The sequence below is a fragment of the Dermacentor variabilis genome, chromosome 3 (assembly GCF_050947875.1).
Source record: "Dermacentor variabilis isolate Ectoservices chromosome 3, ASM5094787v1, whole genome shotgun sequence".
NCBI lineage: Eukaryota > Metazoa > Arthropoda > Arachnida > Ixodida > Ixodidae > Dermacentor > Dermacentor variabilis.
In genome coordinates, this window is record NC_134570.1 from 190764641 (window position 1) to 190778943 (window position 14303).

The 14303-nt window shown below is 50.8% G+C and overlaps 1 protein-coding gene across 1 annotated transcript in view; it reads left to right on the plus strand.

Annotated features, from left to right (window-relative positions):
* Nucleotides 1-14303, plus strand: part of LOC142574370 (uncharacterized) — a 46597-nt gene that overhangs the window by 21805 nt on the left and 10489 nt on the right. The window lies entirely within an intron of this gene.

Genomic DNA, 14303 nt, shown 5'->3' on the forward strand with positions numbered 1-14303 from the left:
GCGCTGTGGTAGCACTTCGTAGTGAGTTGAGTTTCATACGACGTTTGCAAACATTACTTTCCTGGATCATTTACAACAAAGCGCAATTGTAGTTGATCTGCCGCAATGCCACTAAGAAAAAAATGTACATTTATTGCAACGGAACGACTTCGGCATATGTCATATGTCACGGCATATGTCATGTGATCATATGCCACTGCTACAGCGAACCAGCGCTCTTAAACCCTCTTAGTAACGTTGCAGTCTACATGGCCTCCTAATCTCGTAAGTCATGGGATGAAAGACGTTCCACAGTAGCGGGAACAGATAACTCCATTGTTCCATTGCAGTAAAATTAACATTTATAATTAGTGTCGTTCTGAGGACGCATACTTCAGCTCTATTGTGAACATAGAGTACGCAGGACATAAAAGTAAATTCCGGTGATTTAGCGCTATTCACACACCTTAACAAAATTATGAATATACTTTTTTGCACTCCCATTATCGGTGCCAAATTACATCACCCCAATTTACTCGGTATATTTTTAATATGAATTTTAAATACTGGTTGCGTGTTCCTGACTCATTCCCATCGATGTATGATCTGAATAGGTGATTAGAATAGGGCAATCGTCGCTTATATCTGAGCATATCGTACTAACACTGTGGACACAAACATGAATTTACAATGAAGTTATCAAGTCCAGATTGACTATATTCTGTTATGCATGTAGGTGCGGTAACGACGCTTTGAAAACCGCTTGCTTGGTTTCTACTAATAAGTTCACAAGAGTGCAAATTCGCGCGAAGGAAGTTCATGTTTAAGTCACCTTCAAGAAGCATGGCTCAGCGTGCCCCGTATTCTAATATTCGTATAAAAAAAATTAAGAAAGCACCTATCATTTCTGTGAGGGGACGGTATACCATAGTATATATTTCAGCTTGATTTTTTTATGCAGACCACTACAAAGTCGCCTGTGAGACGTGTAAACGCTCTTACCAGTTCACATGACCTATGTCGTGCGATATGCATAGCCACTCCTCCGCCGCGCATGCCTCTACGGTTTATATGATAGTGGTTGTAGTCATGAAGCAACAACTTATCCCTGTCAGTAGTGTACCACGTTTCGGAGAACATGATCACATCAAACTGAAAGCAAAATTGACCTAATAGTACAATAATTTGATCCTGTTTCGAACTTTGGGAGCGAGCATTGACATGAATGGCGTAAATGGTGTTAGTCACTCGAGGTGGCTGTGCAAATTCTGAAGGTAGACAAAATTCGTAGTACGCCATGGTGCGAGCTGTCGAAAGCCTTACGTGTTTTTAACAGCTTAGTAAATTTTGCTTAGATCCCTGTCACAGTCAATGCGTATCGTTGCTTCTTTCTGTTTTCCGTGCAAAGGTTTGGCCATTGCGTGTCCCCACGAAACAAAAATGATGCTTACGGTTTTTTTCTGACTGCCAGGGAGAGAAGCCTTTTCAGAGCAGGAGACAAATGTTCGTTCACAAAGACTGACGATTCATCAGTGACACCGACTTCCCGGTTTGTAATTCTTGCGAGCCTTTTCGAGAACGTTGTCCATTTTTTGCGTGTTATTGAACTGCACAACATTGCTCTTGCCTGAATCTCCTGTTGGAACACGGTGGCACATATCTATTTCTTCTGGCACTATGACCACGCCCACAGCGTCACCTATTTTGACGACAAAACCGGTCACATATTTATTTCATCTTCCGACCACACCCTTCACTTCTAAATTATACCGCCGCGAGTACTGTTCGCTCTGAGTAGCCCTCTTTTGAAGCTGTTCGATAGCAATTGCATTTCTTTTGCGTGTTTCGCGAAGTCATGCATTTTGTTTCATTAAGGTCTCTCCAACTACAGATGAGACACCAAGTTTCTTCTTTATTTCTTCAAATTCCGAGTTCATGAACTTCACGCTTTCCTTAATTTCTCGCGATTCCCGCGCGAAGCTCACAAATTTCAGTGCGGCAATCCCTGTCTGTGGAGTTGCCATCGGTATTCCCACAACACGTGGCAAAGCAATGTATAACCATCAAATATTGGTGGTTAAGTATTCGTACTCTCCGAACGGGAGGGGATGGGGCGACAACAAACCCACCCCGGCATGCATTTAGGGATGGTTCGACTGCTGACCGGCGATAAGGTCCACGCCTGATCGACCGTGGACCAGAGGCATGAGACGGGAGGCGACGTACAAACAAACACTCAATTTAATAAAATAAAATCATTCCAGCGACATGATCAAAAAAAGAATAAGCAAACTGCAAGCAGATGGTGCCAAGCTTCGCGGAAGGCGTGCGAGTCACACACAATACCAACTCTGATGCGACGCGCGACACAAAGCCTGCTACGTGGGAATATTTTAACACACGCGAAATAAAAAACAATGAAACGACACAAATGAAAAATACACGCCACAATAAATGCCGCAAACGCTACACTAACAGAATATACAAAAATCAATACGCGGTGAATAATTAAATGAAAGATGAAACGCCATAAAAAAGAAAGAGTCCGGCGTAAAGTTCTGAGAGCAGGTTGCAACACGAATCTTATCTGTGGCGTGCTCGCCGAGATTCCGATCTGAAGAAGCGTCGAGCAGCTGGTACCTCGCTGCCATTGATCTCTACGGATTTGCACCGTCTGTCGATCTACCGGCGAAGACTTCGACCTTGGGGTTTCAAACGGCCGACCTCATCTGCAGCTGTATCTTGGTGCACTACCACGCCGCTCCATCTCCCAAACCACTTTCCCCGCTCGCTCGCCGGGCTACCTCGCCCCTTGTCACGCTCTGACGGCCCACGTGACCAACCGGTCCGTCGACGTCAGGAATAATGGGGAGCTTTCCTCCCTATCGCGGTGTAAGCGGCGCTGTGGCTGCCGCTGCGACGGCGGCTATATCGAGATAGACGCGGGCAGGCACTTTGCGACAATAAGACAACAAAGCACTTGTGAAGAAGTTGCAGCAGTGACAGTTGTAGAAATTATAGGAGAGTTTGAGAACTAATGCATGTTAAACCAACCTGTAGAACAAAATTGATGGTGAAAAGGAATGCTGGCCAACTGTCTCTGCTGCCAAGTTGTCGACTCGGCTTTGCCCCTCTGTTGATATCAGCTCCGCCAAGATGACGTCACTCGTCCAATGGTGCTTACGGCGGCGCTGCGCTCCTCTGTCCGTCCATCTGGTGCTGATGCACTCCATCCGCACGCACAGTACATTCGACGGCCTTGAGGGCTGTAGAACAAAGCTGACGGCGAATAGAAATACTGGCCAGCTGTCTCTGCTGTCAAGTTGTCGACTCAGCTTTACCCCTTTGTTGATATCAGCTCCACCAAGATGACGTCACTCGTCCAATAGTGCTTACGGCGGCGCTGCGCTCCTCTGTCCGTCCATCTGGTGCTGATGCACTCCATCCTCACGCACAGTACATTCGACGGCCCTGAGGGCCGTAGAACAAAACTGACGGCAAATAGGAATGCTGGCCAGCTGTCTCTGCTGCCAAGCTGTCGACTCGGCTTTGCCCCTCTGTTGATATCAGCTCCGGCAAGATGACGTCACTCGTCCAACGATGCTTACGGCGTGGCCGCGCTCTTCTGTCTGTCCGTCTGGTGCTGATACACTCCGTCCGCACGCGTAGCACTTTCGACTGTCTTGAGGGCCGTAGAACAAAAGTGACGGCGAATATAAATGCTGGCCTGCTGTCTCTGCTGTCATGTGGTCGACTCAGCTTTGCCCCTCTGTTGATATCAGCTCCGGCAAGATGACGTCACTCGTCCAACGATGCTGACGGCGTGGCTGCGCTCTTCTGTCTGTACGTCTGGGGCTTATACACTCCGTCCGCACGCGTAGCACTATCGACGGCCTTGAGGGCCGTAGAACAAAACTGACGGCGAATAGGAATGCTGGCCAGCTGTCTCTGCGGCGAAGCTGTCGACTCGGCTTTGCCCCTCTGTTGATATCAGCTCCCCCAAGATGATGTCACTCGTGCAACGGTGTTTACGGCGGTGCTGCGCTCTTCTGTCTGTCCGTCTGGTGCTGATACACTCCGTCCGCACGCGTAGCACTTTCGACGGTCTTGAGGGCCGTAGAACAAAGCTGACGATGAATAGAAATGCTGGCCAGCTGTCTCTGCTGCCATGTGGTAGACTCGGTTTTGCCCCTCTGTTGATATCAGCTCCGCCAAGATGACGTCACTCGTCCAATGGTGCTTAGGGCGGCGCTGCGCTCCTCTGTCCGTCCATCTGGTGCTGATGCACTCCGTCCGCACGCGTAGCACTTTCGACGGTCTTGAGGGCCGTAGAACAAAGCTGACGATGAATAGAAATGCTGGCCAGCTGTCTCTGCTGCCATGTGGTAGACTCGGTTTTGCCCCTCTGTTGATATCAGCTCCGCCAAGATGATGTCACTCGTGCAACGGTGTTTACGGCGGTGCTGCGCTCTTCTGTCTGTCTGTCTGGTGCTGATACACTCCGTCCGCACGCGTAGCACTTTCGACGGTCTTGAGGGCCGTAGAACAAAGCTGACGATGAATAGAAATGCTGGCCAGCTGTCTCTGCTGCCATGTGGTAGACTCGGTTTTGCCCCTCTGTTGATATCAGCTCCGCCAAGATGACGTCACTCGTCCAATGGTGCTTAGGGCGGCGCTGCGCTCCTCTGTCCGTCCATCTGGTGCTGATGCACTCCGTCCTCACGCGTAGCACTTTCGACGGTCTTGAGGGCCGTAGAACAAAGCTGACGATGAATAGAAATGCTGGCCAGCTGTCTCTGCTGCCATGTGGTAGACTCGGTTTTGCCCCTCTGTTGATATCAGCTCCCCCAAGATGATGTCACTCGTGCAACGGTGTTTACGGCGGTGCTGCGCTCTTCTGTCTGTCTGTCTGGTGCTGATACACTCCGTCCGCACGCGTAGCACTTTCGACGGTCTTGAGGGCCGTAGAACAAAGCTGACGATGAATAGAAATGCTGGCCAGCTGTCTCTGCTGCCATGTGGTAGACTCGGTTTTGCCCCTCTGTTGATATCAGCTCCGCCAAGATGACGTCACTCGTCCAACGGTGCTTAGGGCGGCGCTGCGCTCCTCTGTCCGTCCATCTGGTGCAGATGCACTCCGTCCGCACGCGTAGCACTTTCAACGGTCTTGAGGGCCGTAGAACAAAACTGACGGCAAATAGGAATGCTGTCCAGCTGTCTCTGCTGCCAAGCTGTCGACTCGGCTTTGCCCCTCTGTTGATATCAGCTCCCCCAAGATGATGTCACTCGTGCAACGGTGTTTACGGCGGCGCTGCGCTCTTCTGTTTGTCCGTCTGGTGCTGATACACTCCGTCCGCACGCGTAGCATTTTCGACAGTCTTGAGACCCATAGAGCAAAATTGATGGTGAATAGGAATGCTGGCGAACTGTCTCTGCTGCCAAGTTGTCGACTCGGCTGTACCCCACTGTTGATATCAGCTCCGGAAAGATGACGTCACTTGTCCAAAGGAGCTTACGGTGGCGCTGCGCTCCTCTGTCCGTCCATGTGATACTGATGCACTCCGTCCGCACGCGCAGTACATTCGACGGTCTGGAGGGCTATAGAACAAAGCTGACGACGAATAGGAATGCTGGCCAGCGGTCTTTGCTGCCAAGTTGTCGACTCGGCTTTGCCCCTCTGTTGATATCATCACCGTGAAGATGACGTCACTCGTCCAATGGTGCTTACGGCGGCGCCGCGCTCCTCTGACCAGCAGTTTGGGGTTGATGCGCGCCGTCCGCACGCGCAGTGCGTTCGACGATCTTGAAGGCTGTAGAACAAAATTGACGCTTAATAGGAATGCTGGCGAGCTGTCTCTGCCATGAAACAACGATGCGGGTTACCGCCCGATGCTTGCGTCGGTGGTTACGTAAGTTTGACGTCAGGAGATTGGAATAAAAACAGACTGGTATAGTCTTACGTTATACGGTCCCTTAACTGCTATTCAGTAAGACCAAATCAAAACGCGCCAAGCTTCTCAACTTGCTCGCTTGCCCGCGATGAATTCATTACTCGAAGGAGCGCTCAGCAGTGTTCAATTGGACACTAATGCTTTCGCAGTCAAAACTCATAAGAAGTGCTAGATGTCTTCGGATTTTTGTTACCCGTTTGGGATAAGAGGCAAAAAGTTCATCGCGGAAGTGAAACAATGAGTCAGCAAAGCAATGCGCACGAACACACCCATGTACACTGTTACATTTAATATACGAGAGCGCCCGTGACGGTGAGTGGCAGCCTTAAAGAACGGTAACGTATACCGATATTAACAGTGCATCGTGTCACCGCTTCTTTTTATGTGTGCGAGCTCTGTACCTAAGAAGAATGGTCAATTTCAAATTTCTATGTTAAGAAGCGAACTATAAAAGAAGTCTTCGTCCTAATAGCTGAAGGGTCATGTAAGGTCCGCCGGTAGCGGACGCACAAGCTCAGTCACTGGGCTAGGCCTAAGCTCGCCTGAACGCGATGGACATGAGCTCAAACTTTGTGTGTGGGTGGCGAAGGCTGAAGTTCAAGAAGCCAACAAAGCGACGCCACTTGAAACTCAACACTTGTCCCTCCACAGGAAACTTCTCGCGACAGTAAGTTCTCGCGTCAAACTATTAGCTCATGGTCGCTGTCTTGGACGCTGTCGTCCTGACGCTGTCGCTGTCGCTAACTCCTTGACGCTGTCGTATGCCATTAGGTACTAGCGTGCTCTGCGTATGCCACTGTTTACGTCATAAGACAATGTGGCCAGTACCTGCGAAAGAGGCAAGGGATATGGCTCGAGCAATTAACAAAATTTATTTGTAAACAACCTGCGCAATTCTCAAGCCTGGCGTTTTCTAGAATGCCAGAAGTGTGCATGTATGTACCAAATGAATCTCATTGACATCCGTGGACCTAGAAAAACCGCCGGAGTTGCTTTTTCAACGACTAAGATTAAAACAATGACAGCCCTCAACTATCTCACAAAAATAAAATAAAGCACTAATGTGACCGTCCAAGCAAGGAATTAAAGAACTGCGTCTGTTTACCAGAGGGCGTCACCACTGGGTGGTGAATTTGGACGCCGCCTTTTCTCGAAGCTGTGTCGACGTTTTCGCCATTCATAGAGGACAAGGAGACAGTGGTGGCGATGCAGTTTCGGTACCTGCGCACGTGGCCGCACGACCGTGGAAACAAGCAGACGAAGCGGAAATGCATCTCTCTTGCTTCAGTTCGAAGTAAAACAAAAAACACGGAAAAATACAGTTTTGTTATTTATTATTTCCCTAAGTTTCAATTCGTCAATTCAAGCAACAGATCGCACAGATAACAGATGTTGTCTTGAATAATTCTAGAAGTCACCTGTCACCACAAGTGACGTCGAACTGCCCTTTAAGGGAGAAACAGTGTAGTCCTCTGTCTTTGTCTTTGAATGGAGCAAATTTCCTCCCTCATTCATGGGAGCAATTGTTTTTTCCTCTCCAAAACCAACATGGCCGTCTCCAGGCAAACGAAGCGATGGATACGACTAGGCCTACGAACTGTTCTAATTCGCAGCTGAAAAACAACGTACGCGTCATAAGCATATTGTACGTTACTGATATTTGCACATAAAAAAAACAGTCTACCTAAGCGCTCTTCGGCGCATCAAGAAACCAAGTGCAAGTACGACACGATTTTGTAGCGATGCCTTCCGCTCCACTGCCACGCTTATCACCTACCGTTGGTGGCCAGCTCATCATGTTAAAAACGCGGGTGGCACGTCGCTCTAACCACGGTCGAAGCGCGAAAAGAATGGTATAGCTAAGACATCGCGGCGTTGAATTAACGCAAACATAGGGATATCCATACATCAATCCGTTGCACACACATACAAACGCTTATGTGGATAGATGCATGGATGGATGGATGGATGTTATGAGCGTCCCCTTTGGAACGGAGCGGGGGTTGCACCACCAAGCTCTTGCTATTATACTGCCTAATGTCCTGCCTAGGTTAAAGAATAAAAAAGAGAAAACAACTATGAACTACCCCACCCAGATTTTCTGATCCCCTATTTCGGACTGCGCCTTTGTACGTCTCCGTTTTTTGTCGTTTCTCTACTATTTTTCCACCAATCCTCTAATCGCCTCTTACTAATGCCAATTGTGGACATGTTTACTTTACCACTGCTCTCGCTGAACCCAAGTACTTCAAGGAGGCAAGTGGCGCGTAAATCGACCTCTAGGTAGACGTCTTCACATTTTAATAAAACATGCTCCATAATCTCCCTAGCTTTACCGCAGCAAGCACATGCTTCTTCTTCCTTCTTATATCTCACCTTATGGGCGCGTGTTCTAAGGCATCCCGATCTCACGTCGAAAAGTAATGAGCTTCCCTTTGAGTTATCATAAAGTGTTTCTTTCCTGATTTCGTTTTTTCCTATCAAGTAGTTACTCATGGCAGGTTTCTTTTCCATTGCCGCCACCCATGAGATTAATTCAGCCCCTATGACTTTCCGCTCGACCTTCTTTGTTGCTATGTTGCCCACCCTACAAGCCACATATTGCTGGTAAACTTCCTAGTTCTTTTCCTCCACTGTGAATCAATGTTTTTCCTGTACAGATACCTGAACACTCACCCAGCCCATTTACTTTCTTCCATATTCCTCAGCCGTTCTTCATACTCAATTTTACTTCGAGCTTCCCTCACTTCAAAACTAGTCCAGCCCAAATCTCCCAGCACAGCTTCATTTGTAGTCTTCGCGTGAGCGCCCAATGCGAGGCGACCCACTGACCTTTGGTTCCCGTCGAGCGCTGATTGTACCCCTGATTTAAAGCAAACAACCGCATTTCCAAAAGTAAGTCCTGGAACCATTGCACCTTTCCACATACCTCGGAGGATCTCGTACCTATCGTATCCCCATTGCGCTCCGTACTTCATTATGGCTGCGTTTCACTTCCCCTTCACTGTTATTGTTTTTTCCTGTGTTCCCATATATCTATTGCCTTCGTTTATCCATATACCAAGATATTTGTTCTGTCACCTGAGGTATTTCCTGGCCCTGTATCTCCACTGTATGTTCACTGTTTTCATTGAATAGCATAACACCTGATTTTCTAACGCTAAATTTCAAACCTAAATTGTTGCCTTCCTCCCACAAATATTAGCCACACGTTGCAAATCATTTTGCTTGCTAGCTAGCAACACAATGTCGTCCGCATAGAATAAACCTGGGAGCTGCTGCTGCTCTATTACTGCACCCACCTGTTTGTATGAGAGATTAGACTCGATATTACTTCCTCCTAGCGCCCTCTCCATACTCACCATGTACATCATAAACAGCAGCGGGGATAAACGACACCCCTGCCTCAGTCCCTTGTTGATATTGTAATAAGATGATTTATTATGAGGCACTAGGCCCAGTCTAGTAGCACTGGCAGTAGACGAAAGCTGATCACGCGCACAGCCGACACAAGAGCGCCTTCTTCGTCTTCGTCTTCACCACAATGGCCCCCGGGAGAGAAGAGGAGCCATCCTGGCGACTTACGGCGTAGGTAGGATGAGGGGATCATAGTACGGCTTAAGTCGGTTGACATGAACCGTGTCACGCCCGCGATGCCTATGGTCGGGTGAAGGTGTCACAGGTTCCACAACATAGGTGACAGCGGAGGTACGGTCTATGACGCGGTAGGGGCCATCATAGCGTGCAAGGAGTTTGGTCGAAAGGCCAGGGCTGTGAGGCGGGACCCACAACCAAACAAGGGAACCAGTCGGGAAAACTGGTGTAAGCGCGTCACTGTCACACCGCAGCTTTTGACGACCTTGAGCAGCGGTCGTAAGGGTTCGCGCGAGCTGCCTACAGTCCTCGGCGTATTTGGCGGCTTCAGACACAGTCGTGCATTCGGAAGCGTCGGGTCGGTATGGGAGCATTGTGTCCATAGTACACGAGGGCTCTCGTCCATACAGCAGAAAAAAGGGCGAAAAGCCAGTGGTAGCTTGTGTGGCCGTATTATAGGCATACGTGACGAAAGGCAAAACAGTGTCCCAGTTACTGTGATCCGAGGCGACGTACATAGTCAACATGTCACCGAGTGTGCGGTTGAACCTCTCTGTCAAGCCGTTCGTTTGCGGGTGGTAGGCTGTAGACTTGCGGTGAACGATGCTGCATGCAGCGAGAAGGGCTTGGACGACTTCGGACAAGAAGACACGTCCCCTGTCGCTGAGCAGTTCGCGTGGTGCGCCATGTCGAAGAACGAAGTTCCGCAAGATGAAGAACGCAACTTCGCGCGCAGAGGCTGCCGGGAGTGCGGCAGTCTCGGCGTAGCGCGTCAGGTGGTCGACACCTACAATTATCCATCGGTTACCCGAGGAACTGCAGGGAAGTGGCCCGTATAGGTCTATGCCGACGCGATCGAAGGGCCGAGCCGGGCAGGGCAGCGGCTGTAGCTCACCAGAAGGGCGCTGTGGAATTTTACGCCGTTGGCACGCCGTGCAAGCGACTACGTACTAGCACACGAAGTGATACATGCCGTGCCAGTAGAAACGCTGCCTTAGCCGAGTATACGTTTTCAGAACACCGGCGTGACCATTATGAGGAGCAGCATGAAAATAAGCGCATATGTCAGAACGCATGTGTCGTGGTATCACCAGGAGCCATTTGTGACCATCAGGCAAATAATTTCTGCGGTAAAGAACGTTGTCGCGGACAGTAAAGTGAGCGGCTTGGCGACGAAGTGTTCGAGAAGAGGGTGTGGCGGATGGGTCGTGGAGGAAATTCAGCATAGTTGAAAGCAGGGGATCCTTACGCTGCTCGTCCGGCATATCAGCGACGTTGAAGGCTGACATGGATGCGAAGAGCGGAGACACTGAAGCCACATCACAAGGTAGCGGCGATCGGGAAAGCGCATCGGCGTCAGAGTGCTTTCTGCCCGATCGGTAGACAACGCGGATATCATATTCTTGTAAGCGAAGTGCCCATCGCCCTAGGCGACCTGACGGATCCTTCAACGAGGACAGCCAGCAAAGTGAATGGTGGTCGGTGACAATGTCAAAAGGGCGACCATATAGGTATGGACGAAATTTGACGAGCGCCCAAATAATGGCCAAGCACTCCTTTTCTGTTACTGAGTAGTTGGCTTCTGCCTTCTTTAAAGTGCGGCTCGCATACGCGACGACGTACTCGTCATAGCCGTCTTTCCGTTGTGCGAGGACTGCACCAAGTCCGATACCGCTGGCGTCCGTATGTACCTCTGTAGGCGCTGTGGGATCGTAGTGTCGAAGAATCGGTGGCGAAGTAAGTAGGCGACGTAGTTGCTGGAAGGCTTCGTCACAGGAAGTTGACCACGCGGAGATGCCGTTGGTAGCGGTAAGCAAATTGGTCAGTGGTGCGATGATAGTCGCGAAATTGCGCACAAAACGCCGAAAGTAAGAGCAGAGCCCTATAAAGCTGCGGAGCGCCTTAAGAGTAGTGGGCGTCGGAAACTCTGCGACCGCGCGAAGCTTGGCTGGGTCAGGAAGCACGCCGTCCTTCGATACAACGTGACCCAATATTGTTAACTTACGAGCAGCAAAACGGCACTTTTTGATGTTAAGTTGGAGGCCAGCAGAGGTGAGGCAGGTCAGTATCTCATGCAAGCGAACGAGGTGCGTCGGGAAATCTGGCGAAAACACCACGATATCATCAAGGTAGCACAGACATGTTTTCCACTTGTAGTTGCGAAGGATGGTGTCCATCATACGCTCGAAAGTAGCGGGCGCGTTGCAGAGCCCGAATGGCATTACGGTAAATTCGTACAAGCCATCGGGCGTGATGAAAGCTGTCTTCTCACAGTCATCATCTGCCATCGGCACTTGCCAATAGCCGGAGCGAAGATCCAAAGATGAGAAGTACTCCGCGCCTTGCAAGGAGTCGAGGGCGTCATCTATCCGAGGCAGCGGATAGACATCTTTACGAGTGATCTTGTTGAGTCGACGGTAATCCACACAGAAGCGTATTGACCCGTCCTTCTTGCGTACTAATACTACAGGAGACGCCCAAGGACTTTGGGAAGGGCGAATGACGCCACGGTGCAGCATGTCGTCGACCTGCTCGTTAATGATCTTTCGCTCGGCTGCCGACACGCGGTATGGTCGCTGGCGTAAAGGAGGATGGGAACCAGTGTGGACGCTGTGAGTGACGGTTGCCGTATGCCCCAGAGATAGTTGGTCACAGTCAAACGACGAGCGAAAATTCTGAAGAAGCGCGAAGACTTGTTGGCGATATGGAGGCGGCAGATCGGCGTCTACGACAGATTCAAGAACGTCTGACGAGGACGGCGACAATGATGATGATGATGTGCACGGCACGGGAGAAGTGAGGGCGTCCAGTTCATAACAGGCCGTGTCGTCGGAAACATCGAGAATGTGAAGCGGGTCAAGGGGCTGAACACGACCGAGTGATTCGCCGCGCAGTAACGTCACATGGTAGTGAGACGGGTTACACACAAGCATTGAGGATAATCCAGACACAGTGGTGAGTACGGCAAATGGGAGAGGTAGGGCCTTGCGACGTAGAAAAATCGGCGATGGTGTAAAAAGTACTGTAGCGTCTGGCGCGGTAGAGCAAGAGACGGGCACAAGCACACACATGTCGGGTGGTATGTCCGTATCGGACACAATAGTGAGCTTGGAGGCTGTTTGTTCAGAGGGGTCAGGCAGCGGGGCATCGGCAAGCGGGAAAAGCGCTACTTCGGCCCGGGCACAGTCGATGATGGCACGATGGTGAGACAAGAAGTCCCAGCCGAGAATAATGTCATGCGAACATGATGACAACACGAGAAATTCAACAACATAGACAATGCCGTCGATGACCACCCTTGCAGTACATTGAGCGAGCGGGGCTATATGCTGCGCAGTCGCGGTGCTTAGAAGCATACCAGACAACGGCATTGTGACCTTATGGAGGCTGCGACAAAGCTTTTCGTCGATAACAGAAACTGCAGCCCCAGTATCAATAAGCGCAATTGCGGCGGTTCCTTCGACCAAAACGTCCAATAAATTGCGTGGCGACTGTGCAGGCCTTGTAGAAGTCGCGAAGCTTGCAGTTCGTGCCTGCGGAACTGCAGCAACTAGTTTCCCTCGCTAGGTGACTGGCGGCGACGTAAGGGGGAAAGTGAGCGACGACGTGGTGATGGCGAACGATGGGTGCCGACAGGGCGACGAGGAGGCGGCGAAAACTCGTGGTCGGGAAGCATCGCATGCCCGGTAGTATCGTGGGAATAGGCATATCCAGGTGGTGCGACAGTAGCGTTAGCAGGTGGCATGCGACGATGGCAGAAGCGCGCCACGTGGCCGGCGACACCGCAAGCGAAGCATATGGGTCGGTTGTCGCGTGTGCGCCAAGGGGTCTGAACTGGGCGTCGAGATGGAACGGCAGGCGACGCGGGAGGAGGTGCAGCTTGAAGTCGCATTGGCGCCGGAAACGAGAACGTCGGCGGCGCAGGTCGCGCGGCGACTTCGGCATAGGTCAGAGGTGCAGTCACGGGAGGGCAGGGTTGGGCGAAAGGTAAAGACCCAGCAAGTTCCTCGCGAATGGCCCGCCTAATGGGAGCAGCCAAAGATGTGTCAGGCTGGGGAGGTCCATCGTTGAGAGGCAGCATAGACAATTGGCGCGCCACCTCCTCACGAATGAAATCCTTAATCTCAACAGAGAGCGATGCTGCTGGCGTGGTGTGTGAGCGAAGCGTGAGGCCCGAGAGAGAGTCGCCAGGTGCGAGAGCGCTGCGCGCAAGGACCCTCTGTCGACGCAGCTCATCGAAGCTCTGGCAAAGAGTGACGACAGCTGCGACAGAAGTAGGGTTCCGCGCCAGGAGCATTTGAAATGCGTCGTCCTCGATGCCCTTGAGGATGTGCTTCACCTTGTCCTCTTCAGTCATGGTGGCATCGACGCGGGCGCAAATATCAACGACATCCTCTATGTAACTAGTATAAGTCTCGCCGGGCTGTTGAGCGCGCTGGCGGAGGCGTTGTTCAGCACGGAGTTTTCGCAAGGCTGGGCGACCGAAGACTTCCGCGAATGCAGTTTTGAAAGCGGACCAAGTTTGGAGTTCCCGTTCGTGATTGTGGAACCAGAGGTTCGCAACGTCAGCAAGATAGAAGATGACGCTACGGAGCTTCGTCGGGTCATCCCACTTGTTGTGTTCACTGACGCGCTCGTAGGTAGAGAGCCAATCTTCTACGTCAGTCTCACCTGATCCGCTATAAACAGGAGGGTCCCGCTGCCGTTGCACGGCGCCGCACATGACAGGAGCGGCAGATGCGCCAAGCGGATTGTTGGGAGCGTCGTTCATAGTAGCGG